Here is a 24617-nt window from a genome sequence, read left to right on the forward strand (position 1 = left end):
GGCTGCTCCCTGATTATTCTGGGATTGTTCCCTGCTTATTCCAGGGCTGTTCCCTGCTTATTCCAGAGTTGCTCCCTGAGTGTTCCAGGGCTGCTCCCTGAGTGTTCGGGGGCTGCTCCCTGATTATTCCGGGATTGTTCCCTGCTTATTCCGGGATTGTTCCCTGCTTATTCCAGGACTGCTCCCTGCTTATTCCAGGGCTGCTCCCTGCTTATTCCAGAGTTGCTCCCTGAGTGTTCCAGGACTGCTTCCTGATTATTCCGGGATTGTTCCCTGCTTCTCCTAGAGTTGCTCCCTGCTTATTCCAGAGTTGCTCCCTGCTTATTCCAGAGCTGCTCCCTGCTTCTCCCAAAGTTGCTCCCTGCTTATTCCAGGGCTGCTCCCTGCCTTTTCCAGAGTTGCTCCCTGCTTATTCCAGAGTTGCTCTCTGCTTATTCCAGAGCTGCTCCCTGCTTCTCCCAGAGCTGCTCTCTGCTCTCTGCTGGGCTTCACCTTGCTGGCCGTGCGTGGGGGGAGAGGCAGAGCAATGAATAACATGAATAACTCCATTTAATTCCCCTCAATTCCCGCCCTGTGGTGCATGTCTGAGCGCCTCCAAGAGCTGCTCGCAGCTCCGGGCAGCTGCTGGGGCTGGTGGCACTGCCCTGAGCTGCCCAGGGTGGCTGTGGCCGCTGGTTTCTGGTGGCAGGGACAGGGGACAGGCTGCCTGTGTCCCCCTGTGAGCTGCGGGAGGGGTGGCAGCGCCCAGGCTGGCAGGTCTGGGCTGTCCCTCCTCCGTGCCACCCCAGGGCACAAGGGACTCTCATCCTGGGCGTTCCCTGCCGGGCACCAGCGCTGGGAGGGAAACCACAGCGGCCAGAGGAAGCTCTGAGGGCAGGGTGGAGCCAGGCTGTGGCCAGGGAAGGCTGCTCCCACGGCTGGCCCCTTCCAGGGCTGTGCTGAGAGCCCCTGGCTGAGGATTTACCTGCAGGAGCATCCTGCGCTCAGAGCGCTGCTGGCACCTCCGCAGCCCCCTGTCCCTCTCTGCTGCTTGTGCTTTCTGCCCTGAGCCACTTCAAAGCATTCCTGAGAGCTGCCTGAGCTGCAGCAGCTTTGGGCAGGGACAGGACGGGGTGACAGGGGGGCTGATCCCATCCCTGCTGCAGCGCTGGGGCCAGTTCCTCCTCACAGAGGCGCTGGGCAGCTCTGCAAAGGGTCTCTGGGGGGAAAGGGGATTCCCTGGTGTCGTTATAGGACACAAAAGAACACACGCTCACACCGTTCTCTAGGTGAAAGAGAAAAAAAGGGTTGTTTATTTTCTGACTCTAACATTTATAGTTTCCTAAAAGTGACAGTGGATTGGAGGGTGACAGTGGTACCTGTCAACAAAAATGTCAACATCAGAAAGTTTAAAAAATCTTAAAAACTCAAAGTAACACCCTGGTGCTGTGATCCAGGGTTTTTTGTTGGGAAGGAGCACCAGGGTGGGGATCTCTGAGCCCTCAGGCTGCAAGGAGCACAGAGCCCTGGTGCCCAGGCTGGCTGTCACTGCTCATCCTTGTGCAAAGGTGCTGGAGCTCTTGCTAATGTTCTGAAGCAATATTTGCAAAAAAAACCCCAATGTCCAAGTGCATTTGGAGCTGGTTTTCCACTGGTTTTCCGTGCTGTGAGCAGGGATGGCACGAGGCTGTGCCTGGTGGCCTGGGCCAGGTGTACATGAATGTGGTGTGTGCCTTCCTTCAGCTCAGGAGGTTGCCAGGATGATGAACAGAGCTGCTCTGCCCTCGCTCAGGTGCTGTGTGGGCCCTTGGAAAGGTGCAGACCATCCTGGTGGTGTTTGTGATCCGTGACTTTGGCATGGACTGTGGGATGGGGAAATGGATGGCCTGAAGGTCTGGTGCCTGATCTGCTCCACAGGTCCCTGCTTGAAGGAGTCAGCACAGGCAGGCAGAGCTGCTCAGCTGGAGGGAAGGACAAACCATGTGTGGCAGAACTGTTCTTGAAGAGATTCTGGGCACAGAAGTGGCAAACAATGGTTGGAGTGGATGATTTTAGGTGCCTTTCCCAGCCTAGGTGGTTCTGTGGTGCTGATACCACCAGGCTGTCTCAGATCCATGGCCAGAGTGGGTGCTCAGGGAGAGCCCAGCTCCCCCTGCTCCTGCTGGGGTCTCTGAGGGTGCCAGGGGCTCTGGCCCTGCTGCAGGAGGGGAGCAGAGCCCAGTCCCAGCCTGCAGGAAGGCTGGGTGCTGCCTTTGGTGACTGATGGGAGAGGATTTGGGTGAAAGCAGATCCGTGCCACGCTGGGGGCCCTGTCCCATCACTGCCCTGGCCCTGAACATGCTTTTAATTAGTGCTGACCCTGAGCCCAGAGTGGGGCTGCTGGGTGGGTGAGGGCACTCCAGGGCGGGTGGCTCTGGACCTAAACTCTTCTTTGAGCTCTGGTTTCCCACAGCTGCTGGCTGGGCTTGTCCCCTGGGGTGTCCCCTGCCCAGGGACAGCCTGGGCTCTGCTCCCAGAGCCGTGTCCCATCCCAGGGGGTGGCAAACACCTGCAGGGAGGTGTGAGGTGACGCTGCAGGGCTGTGCCAGGTTCAGTGCCAGGTTCAGTGCCAGCTCTGGGGCTGCCTGCCCTGTGACAAGGTGCCAGTCTCACTCAGGTGACAACTCTGGAGAAACACAATCTCACAGGACCTGTTTGTCTCTCCTAATCCAGTTAACTCATTTCTCACACATTTCTGAGAGCGATGAGAGCATGAAAAGCACCAGCTCTCGGTGGGATTGTGTCTGGTTCAGGGCTGGGAGCTCTGGGCCCTGTCCCTCCACGCCAGGTTGCGCTGGTGGCAGTGGCCTGGAGATGGCTCTCCTGTCTTTCCCTAGCGGCCTTTTTCCCTTTGACTGCCTCGGATCTCTCTACAAAGCTTCAATTGTCAGTGCCGCGGGGCCTCTTGTCTCTTTTTGAAAGAAAAGGAAAGGCGTGCATCTCCCTGAGCAGAGAGGGTTTGGTTACTGCCGTGTGAGGATGGGTGCGGCAGTGATGTGTGATCCCCCAGTGAAATTATTCATATTAAAATTGCACTGGGAAAGCTCATTTGAAGGGTTAACAGGTGATGATGAATATGTGATCACAACACCTGGCTGCAGCGAGTGGCACGTGTTGGGCAGAGCCAGGCATGGGGGCTGGAGGGGCACAGAAAGAAAAGAAAGGGTTAATTAACCCATTGGTGATCATTAATTAACCCATTGGTGATCATTCTGAACCTTTCTGTTCCATCCACTACAGGGATGTTTATTATGTGCCATATTCTTATATTATGGTTTATAATTTATTATTATATTATTGCATTATTATATTATTTTATTATATTTATTATATTTATTGTCTTTATTATAGTAATTATATTTATTAGATTTATTATTATATTATTATATTCTGGTTTCATCCATCACCCTGAGCAGCAGGGACACAGCCCCTGATTGCAGGGTGTGATTTGCAGGGGCTGGGTGATCACAACAAAACACCTTTGATCTTCTCAGAGCTGCCTGGGAAGCACCACGTGCTGAAGTGAGGAGGAAAGCAAAGCAGGGTGCTGGCTGTGATTGCTGGAGGTGTGAGGGATGTCCTTGTTCCTTCATTTTTTAAAATAAAAGTTAATCTTCTAAAGGTGTGTGTGAGGGCAGAGGGGTTGAGGTTGCTTCTGATGGCTTCAGCTGTTTTTCCTGTCTCAGGTTTCTCGGTGTCCCTAGGAACTGGCAGATAAAAGCCTGACGTGTCTCTGTTTAGTGCCTTCCCACAGCCACACACCTTATGTGCCAGACATTTTCCTTTCTCTTTTGAGAACCTGTGGGACACCAGGCTGTGCATTTACACATGGCTCCACCTCCTGTCAGACCCCACTGCGCTCACCCAGCCCTGGCACTCAGGGACACCGTCCTGGATGTGTTTAACCCTCCCCTGCCTGGTGCTGCAGTGCCCTGTAAAATCCACCTGTACCTCCCCCTACGTGCTCTGTAGCACCCTGTGGTGGCTGCAGGTCCTGTCTCAGTGAGCAGAAGGTCTCCCAGGGAAGGGCCTGGGTTTTTGGGGCTCTGGAGCTGCCTCTGCAGGCTCCGTGCTGCTCCCAGCCCCTTTGGCTGCCTGGCCAGCAGATGCATTCCCCCACTTGTCTGAGCCATGTCAAGGTATGAATGAAGCACGATCCATTTCCTGATGTCTGCTCTTAAATCTGCTGGAAATTCTGCTCATCTCCATTAAATATGGCCCCACTGTGGGGCACAACTCATCCCTGGCCTGACAGCTCAGGTAACTCCTGACACCGCTCTGCTCAGCTTGGCCAGCCCCAGGCCTGCAGCTCCTCTGCAGACTCTTTTTCTCTGCTGGATGTCTTGGAGCCTCCCAGCAAGGCGATTCCCATGCTGCTGGGGTGAGGGAGGACATTTCTCATGCGAGTCAGGGCTCTTCCAAGGTCCAGCATACCATAATGCTGAGTAGAAGCAAGTACGTAGCTAGGGAAGTATGTCTGGGTCAACACATGTCTTGTGCTGCCTTAATGATCTCAGAAGCACAATATCTGTGTCCTGTTGGCTTTTCCTTGCAGCTGCAACTCGTGGACAGAGGGATTTGTTAGGCAGAAGTGCTGTGCTTGGCTCAGGGCTCTGTGGCATCCCCATGTTAGGAGCTGAGAAAATGTAGGGAGAATTCCTTGCTCTGCCTCTGGTGTTCCGTAAGCCCTCAGGAAAAGGGGTTTGTGCTGCCATTCCCCTTTATTCTGGGTGAGGATCTGCTGTTTGGGTCCCTGCTGAAGCTCCCTGGCAGTGAAGGGGTTGCAGCATTGCAGCTGGGAGCTGTTCTGACACTGCAGTGAGGGGAATCCCTGGCACAGGGTTGTGGGTGGGACCTGGGGCTGTTCCACGTGGGCTTGGTGGCTGCTCTGGACAGGCTGATGGAGACAGCATCCTTTATGTGTGTGCCCAACCAATATCCGTGCATTTTGACCCATTTTAAAGAAGTTTCTTGGGCTCTACCCAGTGTCTGTTTGCAAGGGCAGCTTCTCCCTTCCTAGGCACCAGCACTGAAAACTGAATTTCCCCATGGCTGAGCAGGATGTGGCTCTCTCTGTCCTCCAGCACTTCAGGCTGCTGTGGTTAAATTGATTTATCCTGATTAACCAGGTTCTGCTTGCCTGCCATGGGACACCTGTGAGCCTGAGCTGCAGGTGGAGTGAAATAGCCCTGCTATTGTGTAAGAACAGCCCTGCAGTGTAAGGTTTAACTCAGTTTTGGGTTGCTGATGCCAAGAGTGTTGTTTGAGACTTATAAACAGCTCTGGATTGTGGCTTGAGGGGGGGAGAATGAGCAGGGGTTTACAGGTGAATAAAATGCATTTGTTTTACAAGCAAATAATCACACAATAAATCTGAGAGTGTTTTTTTTTTTTCATGGAATGACAGCACAGGTTGGAAAGGACGCCAAAAGATCACCTGGCCCAGCCTTTTGTGGGATAGGGAGCCTAAATGAGATTATCTAGCACAGGGCTCAATTACATCCTGAAAACCTCTAGCAATGGGGACTCCACCATGTCCCTGGGGAGCTTGTTCCAGTGACTGATTGTTCTCCCTGGAAAAATATGTCATTCTTGCTCCAAAACAAAGATTTTTTTTTCCCCACATGTGAAATCAGTGCTGCATAAACAGATCTGCATTAATTTTGTGATTATGTCATTATCAGGTACCTGATGAACCAAAGCAAATTCTGGTTTCCAGTGAAGCCAGTGTGGCAGGGGATCTGTGGGTGCTGGATGCAGGGGTTGAGGGGGAGCCTGCCCTGAGCTCTGCAGCATCTCCAGGTTGCAGCTTTGGCCATGATGTAACTCAAGGCTGTGGAAATAATGCTGGGTTTGCATTTCACCGCTGCCTGCTCAGCCTGGAAAATTAAACCATATTATCAAGACAACCCAAGTTTGGTCTCTGGCACACTGGAGCACACAAATATTCATAATTTGGTGCTTCTGTTGCCTGATTTTTTTTCAGAATCCCATTGGGCCAAGGCACAGAAGATCCAAATATTCTGAAATTACTCTCCCTGACCCTCCCAAAGCTGGGTTCTCTCTCCACAGCCTCCCACCCTGGGCCAGCATCTGTCAATGGCAGCAGCCCAGCCCCTGCCAGCTGGCACTGCCTGCCTGCCTGGAGCACTTTCTCCTCTCCTTCCCAAGGCTGCAGGATGTGGGTTCTTTATTTCTTTCAGATGCTTTTGTCTTTCCAGGCTTTTGTGCTTCCACATCTTGCTCATGGGGATGGAGGAGCCTTGGTGTCACAGCCCTTGCTGATAAGAGGAGAAGCTGACATGAGGGGTTTGGGGGGCAGGGGGGTGTTTGGTGTTTTTTGGGTGTTTTTTTGGGGTGGTTTTGGGTGTTTTTTTTGGGGTGTTTTTTGGGGTGGTTTTGGGGTGGTTTTGGGGTGGTTTTGGGGTGTTTTCGGGTGTTTTTTGAGTGTTTCTTGGGTGTTTTCTGGGTGTTTTCTGGGTGTTTTCTGGGTGTTTTTTGGGTGTTTTTTGGGTGTGTTTTGGGGTGTTTTCTGGGTGTTTTTTGGGTGTTTTTTGGTGTTTTTGGCTGTTTTCTGGGTGTTTTTTGGGTGGTTTTGGGTGTTTTTTTGAGGTTTGGGGGGTTTTTTGAGTATTTTTTGGGTGTTTTCTGGGTGTTTTTTGAGGTTTGGGGTTTTTTTGAGTATTTTTTGGGTGTTTTCTGGGTGTTTTTTGAGTGTATTTTGGGTCGTTTTTTGTGTTTTCTGGGTGTTTTTTGGGTGGTTTTGGGTGTTTTTTGAGGTTTGGGGGATTTTTTGGAGTATTTTTTGGGTGTTTCTTGGGTGCTTTCTGGGTGTTTTCTGGGTGTTTTTTGAGTGTTTTTTGAATTTTTTGATGTTTTTTGGGTGTTTTTGGGGTGTTTTTTGAGTGTCTTTTGAGTGTCTTTTGGGTGGTTTTTTGGTGTTTTTTGGGTGGTTTTTGAGTGTTTTTTGAGTGGTTTTTTGGGTGTTTTTTGAGTGTTTTTTGGGTGGTTTTTTGGTGTTTTTTGGGTGTTTTTGGGGTGTTTTCTGGGTGCCTGATCCCTGGCAGTGCCAGGGAGCACCAAACCTGCCCAGCACACACAGCATGGAGTGACCCAGGTTGGCTGAAGCAGCTCTGATGGATCCAGAGCCTCTGTCAGGGGCAGTTTTGTGCTTGAATCCACCTGGGTGCTGTAGGGGGGCAGCTGGGGAGTTCAGACCCTGAGCTGGCAGGAGGGGCTGCTTTAAAGGACACCATGAGGCTGAGGAGCAGCTCCATGGAGCTGAGTGCTGTGAAGCTGCAGGAGCAGGACTTGAAGCCAGGGTCTGAGTCCAGGGACAGTTTCTGCTTTAGCTGAGAGAAAAAAACAGGAAGGAAAAGACCCTGCAGGTAACAGCTGTGTTGGGCAGACACATCTTGGTGTGGGTAAGGCTGGTTTTGGTGCCTGGGGATGGGATTTTGTCCCTGTGCTGCTGATTTTGGGTGAACTCAAATCATGAGCTGCCTGTGTTTGGGTTCTTCTGAGATTCTGCCTTGGGCTTTAGGCTTGAGCAGCCCCTGTTTGAGCAGGGGAGCAGCAGGGTCCTGTGTGAGGGTCTGTGTGTCCCTGCTCCTTCCCCAGTAGCTCCTGCTGCTGCCTGGCCCAGGAGCTGCTCCAGCTGCTGCTCCCTGGCTCTCCCCAGGCTGCCAACAAAGAACTTTCCAGACCTTCCCACCTGGGTGCAGGAAATGCTGCCCTGACCCTGGGGGGCTCACCCAGCCCACGGAGGGGCTGTGCTGGCCAGGGGTGGCTGGGGTGGCTCTGTGTCCCTGCTGTGACACTGCTGCAGGGACCCCAGCTCTGCTCTGGGCGTTTGGGTGGTGTTTGCTGTCAGTGCAGCTGGAGGCTGCAGGGTGCTGAGGACTTGGACAGACACATTGTGGGGTCTCTTTACACGGTGACTTGTACAGAGTCGATTGCCTGGCGCTGTGCATCAGCCCCAGCTCTCCCATTTTCCACTCCAGGGACCTGTTTCCTTGGCTGCACCATGTGTAAAGGAAAAAGGCTTCTCCTGCTGCTTCAACTGACCCTTTCAAACCTGTGCCCTGTAAATAACACCCTTCTGAAACTTCTGGCTGCCTTGTCAGCACACACATGGGAGGAGCCCTGCATGAGAAACACCTTGGCTGGCTTCACTGCCCACCAGGGTGCCTCTAGGAAATCTGTCCCATTTCAGGTGACAGATCCCTGGGCTGACCCTCTGATGCCTTAAGTTTTTAGCCTTTTTATTTTTCAGATCCTGGACTGCATTAGAGCATAACTCTGAGCTCTATATGGAGTGTTAGTAAGCTCTCTTCACATTTTGGTCAGACTGTTCCAAGGGCACTATCACAGCCTCAGGCCTGAAAAGTATAAACAAAAATGAATTAGGGGGGAGCAAAATGGGGGGATGTGACCTCATTACCTGAAGCAGTAAGTGGGCAATTAACCTCTGATATGTAAATAGACCAAACTTATAATTGTCTGAAAAACTCATGACCATTGTCCATCTTGGGTGCAGCCTCTGGGAGGCTTTTGGCAGCCCAATCTGTTGGAGACCTTTAATAAAGACCCATTAATTAATACCCATTTTAAATACCCATCCCATAAATACCCATTTTATCCTCTCAGCTCTGTCCAGCCTCTGCTCTAGGTGGCCATTCCAGGGCATCAGGGTCACCCTGCCCTGCAGCAGCTGACCCCACCATCCTGGCAGGATGTGTCAGCATCCCCAGAGGCTTTGGCCACCATCCCTGACTCAGAGTCTGTCACTCCCACTGACTCATCCCCATCCCCAGGGATGTGCCAGGGCTGGGAGTGGGGCTGCCAGGGGTGACAGCTCGTGGGATGTTGTGTTGTGTTGCACATGAAAACCAAAAAAACCTAAATTGTTCTTAAATGTCTCACTGAGTGTTGGTAGATGCCAGTCCCATCAGCTGGTTCCCTTACTGGGAATTCCTCTCCCCATAAGCTTTCACCCCCATGTTTTTAAGGACACTCTCAACCTGGCCTCTTGCCTCTTGAGTGTTTTCCCACAAGGTGCTGCCCTCAGGGGGTGAATCATGGGCTGCTGGTCGTGCTGTCCTCACTGGCTGCCCACATTCCCCACCATTTGTTGCATCACGTTCCAACAGAGTTCATCATGTCCAGGGAGGGTGCAGCTGCTGGTGCTGGGCATGGGAACAAAATGAGACAAGTTTTAGTTTCAGAAAGCTCAAAAATCCATTTATTACCCCTGGGGAGGAGGGGTGGGACAAAGAGAAAAGACCCACAAAGGCAGGGTTGTGGGGTTTTTATAGGGTACGACAAGGATGGAGTTCAGGGTTTGGGACAAAGGATGAGTTATTAGTAATACAAGAAGAATAAGATCAAATTCCCACCTCTGTGGAATGGGAGCACTCCACTCCAGGCTGGGCAGGGCCAGTGGGATGTGGGTCCCAATGTGGGACAGGAATGAGTGGCTGTAGGAAGCAGCAGCAGTGTGGTGCTGGTGCCCTGGGGGCTGTGGATGCCCCTGGCTCACCCCCAGGGCTGCAGGGATGGGGTGGGCACTGCCACACTCCCTGCCCAGCCCCAGGAGCTGCCAGCAATCCCTGCCCCAGCCTCCTTCCAGCCTCCCCTGCCCACACCTGCACCACCTCTCCCTGTCCCAGGGATGTCCCTTCACCCTCCAGGTGTCCCCTTGAATTTCACCTCTGTAAGGTTGTGTCTGGCTGTAAAAAGCAAATAACTGCTGAGCTCTAGAACTGAGGACAGCAAATTCTGATTTATGTCCTAATAGGGAGGGGTTTAATTCAGAAAAATGGACAATGGACAATTTATTTCTCCTTACAGGGAGGGGTTTTATTCAGTCAAATGTACAATGTTTATCACAACAGTGCTGGAAGCATAGGGGTGCCCCAATCCTAAAGCATCAGGGTTCCCCTCTTCTGGACAGATTTGCTTTTTGGCACAGCTTTTATTTAGCAGTGAGTCAGGGTTTGAGCAGCAGGAGGGGGGAATGATCTCGTGGCACTTTAAAGCAGGGCTGTGGATCCTCTTCCTGCCCTTCTGAATCACTCCATGCCCTTGGGTAAATCATTTAACACGTGTGCTCTCACTTCCTCCATGGAAAATGAGGTGGGTGCTTTCCGCTTTTCCTCCTCGGCAATTCAGGATCTGCTGCGAGGGATTTGAGGTGATAAAACCGGGAATTTGACCCTGGGATGTGTCAGCCCCCCAGGCAGGGCTGGGTGAGGCTCCCTCCGGGCTCTGGGCAGCGGCTGCTGCTGGTTTGAGATGTGGGGCTGGGCTGCAGGTGGGCATCACACGAGTTGTTCCCACTGGAGTTGTCCCTGCTGGGAGCTGGGGGCCAAAGAAAGGGATTTATGTCCATAAATCAGGCTGGCACAGGCAGAACTTGCCCTGGAGGGATGCTGGTGCTGCCAGGGCTGTGTCCACAGCTACAGCACCACTCAGCACTGGCTGATGCATCCCTGGCCTGTCCCTCTCACCAGCCAGAGCCATCTGATCTCCTCTGCTCCCTGAAGAGCACAAAGACCTGGTCATCCCTTCCCTGCTGTTTCCTGCTCAGGTATTTAAGCTTTCCCCTCTCTTTCCTTGGAAATGAGGATGATTCTGTAGGGCCCTACCATTTCCCCCAGTTCTCCCTCCCCAGCCCTGAAACTTTTAATTGTTTTCCTTCCCCCTGAGGCTTTTCTTGCTCTGCAGAGTGCCAAGGCTGGAGCTGCCATTCCAGGAACACTCACCAAGAGGGTTTGTGTTTAATTGTTCACAGATTTATCAAGATAGAAGCAGAGCAGGCAACCTTGAGGTCAGATAAGCTGTTGGACCATGAGAGGGCTTCAGCACCTAAAATATTTCCTAGTTCTCCCCTGTCTTGCATTCTTTGATGCATTCAAGTGGAGAACTGGTCCAACCTGACTTTGGCTGCCTGGAAAGCCCTGGTTGCTCTCTGCACTGACAGCTGCTCCTCAGGGAGGGAGCCTGCTTGGAAACCACTGAGGCTGGAGAGCTCTTGGTTGTTTTGGGGTAGGGTTTTTTTTTCCAGCATATCTGAGAAGTTCCCGGTGGGTGGAGAGGGAAAGTGAGCTGTGAAATTGTGAGTCTCGTGCTCTGTTGAAACACACCCTGGGGAAGGCACATCCTCCATAAACAGCAGAGTTGGCCAGGGACCAGGAAACCCTCCCTGCTCCCTCTGCAGCGGAGCTGAGTGCTGGGGGTGGTGTTTCCATCCACAAGGGCTGTTCTGGACCCTGCTCTTGTACCTTTCCAGCCCTTGAGACACCCACTGGAGGAGCCTGCTGAGGTGCAGGTTGTGCCCCCCCTTTGCTCACCAGTTTGTGGCAGTGACTGGTGGTACTGGTGGTACTGGGCTCTGTGCTGGCTGTGCTCTGAGGCCCTGGGGGATGTTGCTGAGTCTCACGTGGTGCCCTGAGCACTGATGGGGCTCCGTGGTTTGGATCCTGCTCCTGGCCTTGCTCCAAAATGATACAGCAAGAGTTTGTGGCATGGCACTGGTGTTGTCTTGCTGTGGGCACAGCTGTGCAGGGTCACAGACATCTTTTATGAAAAATCCTTTCCTTAAGATTTTTTTCTCCTGAGAAGCTGAGAGGCCTCAGGAACAAAATGTAACCAATGGTTATCTGCTGCTGTGGAATGCAGCAAGTAGATCTGGGATTGGTCTCATGTGGTTGTTTCTAATTAATGGCCAATCACAGTCAGCTGGCTTGGACTCTGTCTGAGCCACAAACCTTTGTTATTCATTCCCTCTTTTTCTATTCTTAGCCAGCCTGCTGATGAAATCCTTTCTTCTATTCTTTCAGTATAGTTTTAATGTAATATATATCATAAAATAATAAATCAGCCTTCTGAAACATGGAGTCAGATCCTCATCTCCTCCCTCATCCTCAGACCCCTGTGAACACGGTCACAGTGCAGCAGCTGGGATGCTCAACAATCATCTCATGGGTGACCCCCAGATTGGGTAAAACCCACCTCTGGTGTCCTCTGCTCACCTCTGTCACAGCTCCACTAAAACCCTCTAATTTTATAGATTCCCACACTCCACAGCTCCCTCTTCATGTCAAGACTGCTCAGAGAGTGGCCCTTGGTCTGCAGCTGCAGAGGAAACTTTATCTTGCCCTGCACAAGGGCAGAAGTGACAGCCAGAGAAACAAGGGGTGGAGGAAGGGGATATTTGACAGATGGTGATGCAGATCTGGTTTGGTTGTGGGGGCTGAAGGGTTTCCAGAGAGCTGTGGGAATCACACAAGTGCTGCAGGGCTGCAGGAAGAAGAAAAGGTATTTTGGAGAAAAGGGCCTCAGAGGCAGCAGGAGGGGTATTGGGGGGGTTGAGCAGCAAGGGTGGGGTCTCTGGCTGAGCTCTCCCTCTCTTGGCTCCTTGCCTTCCTCCCCCTCCTCTCTCTGTGTGCAGTTTCCTGGTGCAGCCCTGCTCTGTCTCTGGTAAAGCTCAGCTTTGCCTGCTCACCCAAGATTTGCTCCTCTGCCAGACCCTGTGTGTGCTCCATCCCTGGAAGTGTCCAAGGCCAGGCTGGACAGGGCTTGGGGACAGTGGAAGCTGTCCCTGCCCATGCCAGAGGGGCTGAAACAAGATGATCTTATAGGTCCCTTCAACCCAAACCATTTTGTGACTCTGTGGTAACAAGAAAAGTTTTATTTTGCTCCTTGTTGCACACAGAGAGATGTGAATCCAAACAAGGGGCCGACACCAGGGCACCCATTTTTCTGCATTGAAGGATTCACCCTGCAGCACTAATTATCCATCAAACCTGAAGATCTACTCCTTTTCTTTGCCAGCTCCCTCTTGTACAAGGCTGCAGGTTGTTTTGGTGGCTGTCAGTGCCCTCTTTCTGCTGGGAGCCTGTCTTGGTTTGGAAAGCCAGGTGCCTGCTAAGGAAGGCAGGAACCTCCCCTGAAATGGAAAATGTAAACCCCCTCCTTCCAAATTGTTTTAAATTTTAAATTAAGGGGCTCCCAGCAAAAAAATATGGGAGCAGGAATAACAGTACTTTCCTAGGGAAGAAAATAAAAGGATAAAATAAACAATGCAGTAAACTAAAACAACACTGCCAGAGTCAGAACCCAGCCTGACACCCTGTGGGTCAGGGTGCTGGCAGCAGAACCATTGGAATTGTGGCTCAGCCCTCCTGCAGTGTCAGGGGTGGCTCTGCTGGAGCAGGGATCCTGGAGAAAGGTGCAGTCTCTGCCTCTGAAGATCCAGGGCAAGAGGCAGCTGCTGTTCCTCTGGGAATGCAGTGGAGAAGCTGTGCTGGTGTTCCAGAATCTCAGATTATATCCAGGTAGGAATGCTTGGCTCCTCCCTCTGGGCTCACATCTGCCAATGGGATGCTGTAGTTCTTATCAGCCATGCAGGGACATTCAATAGCTGTTATCAGCAGGTGTCTGCCCTGAGAGAGGAGTGGGTGTGGAAGAGATAAGGAAAAACTGCCCACTGAACAGAAGAGCTGCCACACAGATGGCAAAGAGACACAATTTGCTTGGCAATCCAGGACAGAGCCCCTCTGTGCCCTGGCAGCATTGCCCAACACAAATCATGGGAAATCAGTTCTGTGTGGAACACTCTGTTCAAAGGCACCTTGTCTGGGACAGGACATTCTGCTGACAGATTTCCCCATGTGGTAAAATGTTGTAGCTGTTGACATAGGAGCACATCTCAAGTGTCAGCTTTTCCCGTCAACCTCCACCATGCTGGCTTCAAATCCAGCGTGAACCCAAGGACAGCTTCAGGGGGCAGAGGTTGCCTGAACTTTGGCAGAAGTTCATGCTGTGTTTTGAGTTGAAATTCAGGTCACTGCTTCTCCCTGCATCCCTTCAGGTGGTGATGCAGAATCTTTGTGCAGCTGGAAAGGACCAGCAGAAGCAGGACTGGTCCCTGATTGCCTCTGGGAGAAGCTGTTTGAGTTCATTGACCTATCTCTCACGTTTCCTTCTCTACTTAAATAGGAATTGCATTGAGCTGTGGAGGTCAGCAGTGTCTGGGGATGGCAGAGTGTAGTATCTGTGTGAGGATGGTGAAGATGAGGTGTGGAGGCATCACCTCCATCTGAAACCCTGCCATTCCCACCTCTGCCTGCCCGAGGCTCTCAGCTCCCAGTGACTCTCACACGTTTCCCTCCAGGTTCTTTAGATGTTGACTCCCAGGTGCCTGGCTTGTTCTTCATTTCCTTTTAGATGCTTTTAGTACTTTTCTCATTGTTAGGAAAGTTAATTAACATCAGGAGCTGCCAATATTTGTAAAGCTGCTTTCCAAGGCACACTGCTGCTCACAAATAAGATTTTCTTTTTCCGAGCAGATATGTCAGATCCACCATCAAAACAACCCATCAAAAACATTCCCTTCATAGCCCTCTGTCCTAGTTTAGGGCAAATTTGGAAGAAAAATACCCTGTCATTGGTATTGCATGCACTCAAGCAATGAAGCCAGGCTGGTTTTCAGTCCTGTTACTGGCTTGGAAAAGAAACTGCCTTTAAAAAAAAAATAAACTAACAACAATGAACAAACCTGGTGTTTTCCAGCAGAGATGCAGAATCGGCTCTGCGAGGAGCTGCTGTCTCTCAGGAAGCGCTGGAAGTGGCTACTTGAATTTCATACTCTGCTCATCAGCTGCATCTGCCATGAACAAGAACATCTTGCATGGCAAGGACTTTGCTATTTTCCATTAAATAGGAAGCTGCCTTTTTATGATTGTGAGCTCAGGGCAGAGATCTGGGCTGACGTGGCTGTCAGGGCTCCACCAGCTCCCGCGTTTTCCCGGGCAATCCTGCTGCGCTCGGCATTTTCCAGGGTTACATAAACATCCTTCTTTTTCTTACACGAGGCTGGAACATGCAAAATGCAAACTGCTGACAGTCCCTTGCAAGAGGCAGAGCTGCCCCAGAAGCTTTGGCAGCTCTGGGAGGTCGTGAAGGGATGGGAGCCACGTTGGGAAGGGATGGGAGCCACGAGGCCATGGGGATCCCGCTGTGGGGTGCCTTCAAACCATCCCATGCCTGCTGCTGCTGGAGGTGTTGGGAGCTGACCCACACACAGGGAGAGGCCAGCAGGGTCATCTTCAGCACTTTGGGTTTGTTTGTGTGGCTCCACCTGAGTTTCTGACCTCCCTGTGCCTCCCCAGTGCCCTGCTGCAGATGTGAGCACCCAGCAGGTCGGGATGCTGCGCTCCCCCTCCAGCACAATCAGGTTTTTCTCCCGAGGAAGGCGTAGGAGTGGAGGTTTATCTCCCAGCTGGCAGGCAAAGGAGGATGCCACACCTCTGGGAGCTTCTGGGGCTGGGTGGAGTGGGGAAGTGGAGCAGCAGGACGTGGGCTTTGAGGAGCTGCAGTTCACGGGCTTGCCCTGAGGCCGGGGCACTCTGAGATTTCCAGCTCCCTCAGGGAAGGAGAGTGGCAATAAATCTGGGCCATTTGTGACAGGGCCTGGCCCTCTGGGTGATTTCTGACACTCTGTGCCTTTCTGACAGCCCATGGCTGGAGTCCACAGGGGTTTCCTTGGCTCTGGAGCTGAGGCAGTGCTCGCTGTGAGTGGTCTTGGCTGTGAGGAGCTCCCAGCTCTGGGTGAGAGGGTCAGAGGCAAAGGAAGCAAAGGCACAGTTAACACTTAATGGGGCCCTTTCAGTGCCAGGCTGGAAGATTTTGTTGTCCTCAAAACTGGGGTCTGGGTAGCTTGATGGCTGTGGGGTGTTCCAGTGCTGCTCCAGGAGAGCTGCACAGCAGACACACCAAAAAAGCAAACCAAGGAGATCCTGTAAATGCTGAAAATCTGCTGGGTCTGGAAATTCATCCCTGTGTGACTGGTATGGGCTGGGGGAGCCCTTGTGATAAAAATACAGACACCCAGTCTGTCCTTGGATGTGGTTGAAACACGGAGTTATCATCGTGTAGAAGATCAGGAGCGGTGATAAGATGCAAAGAGGTCCTTGTGTTTGGAGTGGGAAGCTTTTCTGGAAGCTCCAGACCGTGTGGAACACCTAGAATTGTGTCTGGCTTGGGATGTTCCTCCCTGGAAGATGCCCAGTTCATCCCAGTAACCATCCTTGTGCTGTATAATGTGAGCTCCATCAGCCCCTCCCAGGCAAAGCCACTCTGTGGGCAGCCTGTGGCTGATTCCTTATAAGATGAGGGGTTTATTTTACTTTATTCCTTTGTCAGAGGCTGTGGCTGTTCCCTTCTAAGGTGAGGGGTTTATTTTGCTTTATTCCTTTGACAGCCTTCCTTGAGTTTTGCCAGCTCTTTTCTGTATTCAGCCTGCAAGACCTAGAAGGAAGCCACTGTCTTCAAAATGCTTTTTTTTTAATGCCCAATTCAGGAAAATAAAGAGAATTGTTGGAGAATTGAGAAGAGAAAGTAAGAAAATAAAGAAAATAAGAAAATATAAAGAAAATAAGAAAATATAAAGAAAATGAGAAAATAGTTTAAATACATATAGACAAAATAAGACAATAAAAATAAGAAAATAAAGAAAATAAAGAAAATATAAAGAAAATGAGAAAATAGTTTAAATATATATAGACAAAATAAGAAAATAAAAATAAGAAAATAAGAAAATAAAGAAAATAAGAAAATAAAGAAAATAAGAAAATATAAAGAAAAATAAGAAAATAAATTAAATATACATAAAGAAAATAAGAAAATAAAAGGAAAAAAGAAAAATAAGAGAATTGAGAGTGCCACTCTGCCTCTGTGCAGCAGGCATTGCTGGGGGTGTGTGAGGGATCTGGTTCTCAGGATGGGGATGGGGTGTCTTCACATCCTCAAGTCTGCAAATGCTCCACACATCTGGCACTGGGAGAGGACTGGGCTGGACTATTTGCCTTCTTTAGCAACTGGAAGCAATCCAGCCTGCCAGTTCCTGCAGAGCTCATCCTGTGCTTTAGTGGATAATACTGATCCTTGTTCAACTCCCACGCCTCAGTGCCTTGTGAGAGGGAAGGGAAGGCTCTGCAGAGCTTGTGCTGTGCTGGGACCCCAGTTCTGCTGTGGAAGGCAGCAGGGATACTCATTGTGCCTGAAATGCTTGCTCCATGGTTTCAATTAAATGTTTACGGTGGCTCTGGGGTGGTGGCAGGGGGCCAGCAGGTGTGAGGGATGCAGGGTGGCAGCAGGACTGAGGGGAAAGGGCTGTCTCTTTGAGAATGTCTCCACCAGTGCATTTGCAGGGGCTTGACTTGGCTGCCATTGTCTCCCCTGTGCCAGGACATTTCATGTCTGTGTCCCCTGCAGAGCACGGCTGGCTGAGCTCAGGAGGCACAGGAGCTGCACAAACCTGGGTTTTCTCAAGCAGTCAGCAAAGCTGCTGAGAGACACAAGTGAGAGTGACACAAATGAGAGTGACAGCCACATCAAGGCAGATCTGCCAGGGATGGGCACCCAGGCCTTGTTCTGGGACTGCACCAACGTGACAAAGGTGACTCCAAGTGTCCCAAATCCTCAGCAGAGCGAGGATGGGGGGGTGAGAGGCTGGGAACACAAACCCTGTGAGGAACCCCTGAGGGAGCTGGGGGTGCTCAGCCTGGAGAAAAGGAGACTCAGGGCTGCCCCCATCACTCTCACAGCTCCTGAAAGGTGCCTGTGCTCAGCTGGGGCTGGGCTCTGTCTCCAGCAGCACTGACACAACCAGAGCACACAGCCTCGAGCTGCACCAAGGGAAATACAGGCTGGATAGCAGGGAAAAGTGTTTGACACAAAGGGTGATAAAGCACTGGATTGGCTGCCCAGGGAGGTGGTGGAGTCCCCATCCCTGGGTGTGTTTAACAAAGCCTGGATGTGGCACTGGGGGCCAGGGTTTGGGTGAGGTGTTGGGGCTGGGTTGGACTCAATGATCCTGAAGGTCTCTTCCAACCCAGTGATTCTGGGATTCTGTGATTCTGTGATGCTCTGACCCTGTGGCTGCTGAGGCTGTTTCCTGCCCACAGAGCTGGGCCAGCCCCTCTCTGAGAGGTGCAGAGGGGACATGGGGGCAGGAAAATTTCTGTGAGCAAAAGGTGACATTGAGTTTTGGTGCTAGATTGTCCCCCAGTGTCAAGTCCTAACTTCTTTTTGCCAGGATTGGGATTAAGTGTATGAGATGGTATTTCTTGTTTGGACTCAGATGTTTATTAGTTCTTATCTATGTTTCAGTCTCACAAACCATGAGTTCTACTGCACTTCTCTCTAACAAGGTAACAGTGGAGGTGTATCTCTCTCTCTACAAGACCTTTGAAAGATAAACTGTCCAATTAAAAAATGACACCTCAATTATTTTTACTTTTAACCCAATAACCAACCACCCATCGCCCTGCAAGGAGGACTTTTTAATCCCATTACACAAAACCACCCAAACCCATGGAGAAGAAGGTGAAGAAGGACCAGCCTCTGCCCTAAAACCTCCATCTTGCTTTATATATATTACTAGATTCTAAACCCTTGAACTCTTAAGTTTTCCACCCTGTGATATTACATAATAATAATAATAATAATAATAATAATAATAATAGTAGTAGTAGTAGTAGTAGTAGTAGTAGTAGTAGTAGTAGTAGTAGTAGTAAACAGAAGGTGTTTGGAGAGGATGGGATGGAAGTTCCACTGCAGAGCAGGACAGCAGAGAAGGTGTTTGGAGAGGATGGGGTGAAGGTTTCACTGTAGTGCAGGACAGCACAGATGGTGATGATGATGATGATGATGATGATGATGATGATGATGATGATAATAATAATAATAATAATAATAATAATAATAATAATAATAATAATAGTAATAATAATAATAATAAACCAGAAGGTGTGTGGTGAGCACAGGGAGGAGGTTTCACCTCAGAGCAGGAGAGCACAGAGAGCAGGACAGCACAGAAGGTGTTTGGAGAGGATGGGGTGGAGGCTCCACTGCAGAGCAGGACAGCACAGAAGGTGTTTGGAGAGGATGGTGTGGAGGCTGCACTGCAGAGCAGGACAGCACAGAAGGTGTTTGGAGAGGATGGTGTGGAGGCTCCACTGCAGAGCAGGACAGCACAGAAGGTGTTTGGAGAGGATGGTGTGGAGGCTGCACTGCAGAGCAGGACAGCACAGAAGGTGTTTGGAGAGGATGGTGTGGAGGCTGCAGAGCAGGACAGCACAGAGCAGAGAGGGGTTTGTGGGTGAGCCCTGCGGTTCTGCCTCGCTCACATCCCTGGATGTGCAGGAGACAGATGAGGTGAGCAGGTTTTGGTACGACTGGGGCTGGCAGCAGGCACAGATCATGGATTAAACATGTGCAGGGCAAGAAAGAGGCTTTCTTGAGGCAGACAGAGGCCTGCTGTTGCTGTGCAGCCCCGCTGCTCCCAGCCCCATGCTAACAACATTATCAATGTGTTTATATGAAGCTTGGCTGCAAAATGCCTCCTTGGCCTCCAGTTTTTTCAAGCTAAATACTCCTTTTATTGTGCTGCCAGAGGCCCTCCCAGAGGCCAGCAAAGGAGGTGGCCTGTTTGGCCACAGTGATATCTGGCCCGGAGATTGAATTCCCGCGTGTCTTAAATCTGTCTCCAGACTGGCAAGGGACCAAGTGGGCATCTCTCTCTCCAACTAATTGCCTGTTTGTGTGCAAATTGGCCTCAGAGCTGCATGAGAGCATCCTTTTCCAGAGCTCTCGAGTGCCTGGGCTGTGCAGGGGACGGTGACAGTGGGGACAGCCCAGCCCTGCTCCTGCCCAGGCTCACCAGGCTCTGGGTGAGAGCCCGGGGCTGCTCTGGGCTGTCAGCACGTCCCTGCAGGGCAGGGATTGCTGTCTGCCCTCCAGCTGGCAGGAGATGCTGTCCCAAGCTCCAAGCAGGCCCTGTGGAGAAGGTTTGTTTGGGAAGCACCTCCCAAAGTGCAGCAGAGGAGATGGCCTTGGTTGGGATGTGTTGGAAGCCTGGTTGCTGAGGATTTCAGACTTTCTGTGCTGCCAGGCACTGACCCCCAAGAGAACACTGCATTGACCTGAGGCTGTGGAGAAGCTTCCAAAATGGAATGATAGAACTGGGATTGTGGATGTGTAGTTTAAATAGAAATGTGTAATATCAGCTCAGAGGTGGGGAAAAGCTCCTGTGTGAGCAGCTTTGATGGGGCTCATCTCCCAGGCAAGCAGACACATTTCTGTGCCCTGCCATGGAATCATGGCATGGTGGGGATGGAAGGGACCTTTGAAGGCCATCTAGTCCAACTCTCTGCACCAAACAGGCTGCTCTTCAACTAGATGGTCTCCAGCATTGCTCAGTGATCTGTACAGCCCATCCAGGGGTCACATCTGTGCCCTGTGGCCTCACAGGCAGAAAGGTTGGGCTGTTGGAACCCTGGTCACTGAGAATTTCAGACTTTCTGTGCTGCCAGGCACTGACCCCCAAGAGAACACTGCATTGACCTGAGGCTGTGGAGAAGCTTCCAAAATGGAATGACAGAACTGGGATTGTGGGTGTGGAGTTTGAATAGAAGTGTGTGATATCACAGGGTGGGAAACTTGGAGTTTAAGGGTTTAGAATATGGTAATATATATAAAGCAATATGGAGGTTTTAGGGCAGAGCTGCTCTTCTTCTCCTTCTTCTCCTTCTCCTCCTTCTCCTTCTCCTTCTCCTTCTCCTTCTCCTTCTCCTTCTCCTTCTCCTTCTCCTTCTCCTTCTCCTTCTCCTTCTCCTTCTCCTTCTCCTTCTCCTTCTCCTCCTTCTCCTTCTCCTTCTTCTTTCTCTTCTCCATGGGTTTGGGTGGTTTTGTGTAATTGGATTAAAAAGTCCTCATTGCAGGGCCATGGGTGGTTGGTAATTGCATTAAAAGTAAAAATAATTGAGGTGTCATTTGTTAATTGAACAGTTAATCCTTCAAAGGCCTTGTAGAGAGAGAGATGGGGCTCCATTTTTGGTTTGTTAGAGTGAAGTGCTGTAGAACTCATGGTTGGTGAGACTGTGACATAGATAAGAGCTAATAAACATCTGAGTCCATCTCGTGCATTTAATCCCAGCCCTGGCAGAAGAAGGAGCAGAAGAAGCAGCAGGGATGTGCACACCTGTGGCTGGAGCTGGTGCCCACAGTGTCCCTGCTGAGGCCCTTTGCAGGAGGGTGCTGCTGACAAGGCCAGGCACAGGTGTCTGCAGGACAATGCTCCCCAGGGCCCCCAGAGCTGCAAGGAGCCAGCAGGGCACTTTTGTTTGTCCCTCAGGAATTTTCATTTGGTTATTGAACCGACCAACCCAGGGGTTCTGGGGTGCAGGGTTTTTTCTGGAGGTGTGGGGAGAAGGGAATTATTCCAGGACAGAGCCCAGGGCTGGCAGTTTATTCCCTGGTGTCAAGGTAAACCTGGCTGTGTTGGTCTGTCTGGGATTACTTGTGTGGGAATAACAACATCCCCTGAGTTTATAGACACTGCCAGTCCCTGCTGATGCTTAATGCATCCAGCCCTTTCCTCCTGTCATTCCTTTATAAGGAAAAAACATTTCAGATTTAGTTTCCACCTTATTTTAACTTCTCGTAAAAGAGGGCAGCTTAATTCTTTTGGTGGAACATCAAGTCCAGTGCTCCCTGAGCTGGTGTGGTTATTATGGGCACTTGGGAAGATGAAGTAATAAAAAAAAAGTCAGCACAGTAATGCTGAGTTCATCAAAAGGGAAGTGGCTGATGGGGTGACAAGTGTGCCTGCAGTCTGGAGATGGCAGGAGAGATAAACACGACCTCCCTGTGGCACAAGGAACTGAGAATTTGCCCTCTTGCCCTTCCCCTGCTGGGCTTGGCCACGGGGGTTTATGGGCACAGAAAATTGGGCTGAGAGAGAGCCCAGCCCTGGCTGTCACTGCAGAGGAGCAGGACCAGCTCTGCTCCTTCAGCACATCTGAACTCTGCTGGGCTCATGTGCAAACACCAGAGCCAGAGCTGAGTGCCCAGGGAGGAGGTGCTGAGTGCCCAGAGGTGCTGAGTGCCCAGGGAGGAGATGCTGAGTGCCCAGGGAGGTGCTCAGTTCCCAGGGAGGAGATGCTGAGTGCCCAGGGAGGTGCTCAGTTCCCAGGGAGGAGATGCTGAGTGCCCAGGGAGGAGGTGCTGAGTGCCCAGGAGGGAGGTGCTGAGTGCCCAGGGAGGAGATGCTGAGTGCCCAGGGAGGAGGTGCTGAGTGCCCAGGGAGATGCTGAGTGCCCAGGGAGGTGCTGAGTGCCCAGGGAGGAGATGCTGAGTGCCCAGGGAGGTGCTGAGTGCCCAGGGAGGAGATGCTGAGTGCCCAGGGAGGAGGTGCTGAGTGCCCAGGGAGGTGCTGAGTGCCCAGGGAGGAGATGCTGAGTGCCCAGAGGTGCTGAGTGCCCAGGGAGGTGCTGAGTGCCCATGGAGATGCTGAATGCCCAGGGAGGAGGTGCTGAGTGCCCAGAGGTGCTGAGCTTTGCCCAGGGAGGTGCTGAGTGCCCAGCAAGGGCTGTGTCCCACAGCTGGGGCACCTCAGCTGCTGAGCTTTGAGCTTTGCCCTGCTCCAGCCTCCACCCTCAGCCCATCCTCACGGTTTTGCTGCTTCTTGGGGGGTTGCCAGTGGGAGTTTCTGTCCCCTTGCATTGCCTGCTGGAAATCTCCCCCTCTCCCTCCTGGCTTGGTGCCCTCTCTCCGTGCCTGCTGCTCTGCCCCCAGAGTGCTCAAGGGCCTCTTTCCCATTTAGGGAAGCACTGGATGGCCCCTGCTTTTGGCCTGTTTGCAGAACATCTCCAAGTTGATTTTTTTCCTATTTTTTTTTTCAATCCTCCTTTGTCTCTGGAGGCTGAAATGCCCAGAGCCCAGCTGTGTGTGCCAGCTGTGGCTCTTGGAAAGCTGCACTGGGGCAGGCTGGAGGTGCTGTGCTGCTCAGGGTGTCTGACAGTCTGTTCCACCAGGCAGGGCGAGCCTGAGGGGCTCTGACAGCTGCACTCCTCTCCTGCAGCAATGATTTAATCAGCAGGAACAAGTGCCCTGCAGCAGGGAAGCCTCAGGCAGGGTCTGCAGGGCTGAGCAGGGGAAAGGGAGAGGAAACTTAAGGGAATTCCCCCAAAAACATCGACTCATGGCTTTTTGATTTTACTCCAGGTTTTTAAATCAGCTGTGAAAGTTCTGCATCTGTGGAAGATGCTGAGTGGGCAGTGCTGGGTGCCTGCAAGGCTGGGGAACAGAAGCTGGTGTGGAGACCTGCTTGGAGGGGGCTCTGCCATTGCCCTTGCCATGCTTTTCCTGCAGCAGAGGCAGCTGGATCTGAGCTCCTGGGCTGCCTCTGTGTTTGGGGCAGATCCCTTCCACCCACAGCTCAGGGCGGTTCCTTTAGTGGTGCCCAGCAGAGCTTGGCTCCATCCATCACTGGACACTGCTGGGGTGATCCTGGGATCTGATAGTGGGAGTTACCCTGGATGTGACTGGAATTATCCTGGGATCTGATTAGTGAGAGTTCCTTTGAATGTGTCTGGGGTTATCCTGGGATCTGGTTAAAGAGAATTAACCTTGGACATCGCTGGTATTATCCTGGGATTTGATACTGGGAGTTGCTTTGGACATGTCTGGGATTATCCTGGAATTTTGTTAGTGAAATTTACTTTGGAAGTGTCTGGGGTTATCCCGGAATTTGGTTAGTGGAATTTACCCTGGATGTGTCTGGGGTTATCCTGGGATCTGGTTAGTGGGAGTTACCTTGGATATGTCTGGTATTATTCTGGGGTCTAATTAGTGGGATTTACTTTGGATGTGTTTGGGATTATCCTGGGATCTGGTTAGTGGAATTTACCCTGGATGTGTTTGGGATTATCCTGGGATCTGGTTAGTGGGAGTTGCTTTGGACATGTCTGGGATTATCCTGGAATTTGGTTAGTGGAATTAGCCTTGGATATGTCTGGGGTTATCCTGGGATCTGATAGTGGGAGTTACCTTGGAAGTGTCTGGGATTATCCTGGGATCTGGTTAGTGGGAGTTACCTTGGATATATCTGGGATTCTCCTGGATCTGATTAATGAGAATTAACCTTGGATATGTCTGGTATTATCCTGAGATCTGGTTAGTAGGAGGAGCTTTGGATGTGTCTGGGATTATCCTGGGATCTGGTTAGTGGGATTTACCTTGGGTGTGTTTGTGCAGGTCAGAGAGGGCTGTGACAGACCTTTAATGGTTTGATGAGCTGGAACAGCCAAGGCAGAGCCTGCCCGTGCTGCTGAGGGCAGCTGCTCCTTCCCATTTGCACTGCTTGAGCTCAGCAGCTGAACAGCACCAATCCTGCCTGATTTATGAGTGCCCAGGCCAGGTTTGCCAGGCTCTCCCAAGCAGCTGAGGTGCAGCTGAGGATGTTTCCCCTAAAAATGGCCAGACCACTGCAGGGCATCCGTTCCCATCTGCATGGGGACACCCCATGGACTGTGACAGCAGCTCCTGTCCTCCTGTGCACCTTTCCCACCCCTGTGTGCTGGAGCTGGAGCAAAGGGAAGCCACCAGTGGTGCCTGGTGCTGTGTGGATGCTGATGATCCCACCTCAGCATCCCCACTGCTGCTTTCACTGCTGTCTGCCAAAACCTTTAAAAGGAAAGGAAAATCGTGCTCATTCTTCCTCTCCTTCCTCTCCCCCTGCCCTTGTGCCC

General features: G+C 51.4%; 1 protein-coding gene across 3 annotated transcripts in view; it reads left to right on the top strand.

Moving 5' to 3' along the window:
• The window catches only part of SEPTIN9 (septin 9), a 165142-nt gene that overhangs the window by 49081 nt on the left and 91444 nt on the right, over window positions 1-24617 (top strand). The window lies entirely within an intron of this gene.

Source organism: Agelaius tricolor, unplaced genomic scaffold (assembly GCF_023055355.1).
Source record: "Agelaius tricolor isolate 1412-34295 unplaced genomic scaffold, bAgeTri1.0.p SCAF_35, whole genome shotgun sequence".
Taxonomy (NCBI): domain Eukaryota; kingdom Metazoa; phylum Chordata; class Aves; order Passeriformes; family Icteridae; genus Agelaius; species Agelaius tricolor.